Below are 1,012 nucleotides of genomic sequence, written 5' to 3'. Positions count from 1 at the left end.
CGGATTTTTGAGAAACAGTATTTAATTTAAAAAACAATAAAAACATTTTACAAAACATCGTATTTACACATGAAGCATTATTATCATTAGATGGTAAAGTCTATTCCCAAAATTTTCGGTTGGTCCTGTTAACTCCCTTGTCCCTTCGTATTTTTTTCCTTTCTTTACAGCTATTAGTCAAATGCTAATCCTCGTCTGCAAAATTTGACAAGAGCACAATATAACCGTAGGGCTAAAATGTTGGAAGGAAATATAAACCAAACCTTAAACCTGGTCCATTTTTTATTGAAGAAAATTTGAATTCTAATTCCTTTTTAAGACTGCTACGTTACCACAGTGCACGAAATTCAATATTTAAGTTTTGATGATTGGTTTCGTTTCAAATGGATGGAACTCCCCCACATCCAACTGCAATAACACATTATTTACACGAAATCTTTAGAGCAATTGACCAAAAAAATAACACGTACCTACCCACAATTCGACTGATTACATGGCGATAGTACCAATTTAATATTTTTACGTTTTCTTCTGTTGTATTCATTTCTTAAATTTCCAAATTATATTTTGACAAGTTGACAAGTTGGCAAGTTTAATTTTTTTCTATTAATCACGTAGGTTTGATGTAATCTTGGTTGTATACTTTCATTACATTGATGTGTTTTTTTAAGATTGAACATAGGGACTTTCTGGTGTATGTTCAGAGTTAAAAAAATGCCCCTGTATACAGGGTTAGTCACGAGAGAATTACTTCTGAAAATTATTTTTACGCAACCCAAAATACTAATACCCTGTACCACTTGATATTATCTAAATTTAAAATGAAATGCCTAATCCATGATTGCTTTGACTTTGGCAGTGTCACTTTGACTTTAATTAATTTTTAACATTTTTTTTCATCGTTGACTCGCCTCTAGAGCCCCATTGGATCGACGACATACAGTCAGATCAATCTGGACTATACTGAAGCCGTAAGTGCTCTACCAATGTTGTTCGCCGCTAATGTGCATGT

At 32.9% G+C, this 1,012-nt stretch overlaps 1 long non-coding RNA gene across 1 annotated transcript; it reads right to left on the bottom strand.

The window, feature by feature from the left end:
• Positions 1-266: 266 nt before the first annotated feature.
• On the bottom strand, positions 267-653 carry LOC135142342 (uncharacterized). Its single transcript, XR_010282505.1, has 2 exons — positions 471-653; positions 267-408 (listed from the first exon to the last, which is right to left on the bottom strand). It is a non-coding gene; the product is annotated as an uncharacterized LOC135142342 (long non-coding RNA).
• Between the last annotated feature and the right edge of the window lie 359 nt (positions 654-1,012).

This window comes from Zophobas morio, unplaced genomic scaffold, assembly GCF_036711695.1.
Source record: "Zophobas morio isolate AGI-343-1 ecotype UQ-CSIRO unplaced genomic scaffold, CSIRO_AGI_Zmor_V1 ptg000046l, whole genome shotgun sequence".
Classification (NCBI taxonomy): Eukaryota; Metazoa; Arthropoda; class Insecta; order Coleoptera; family Tenebrionidae; genus Zophobas; species Zophobas morio.
This window is presented reverse-complemented; position numbering and strand designations above follow the sequence as displayed.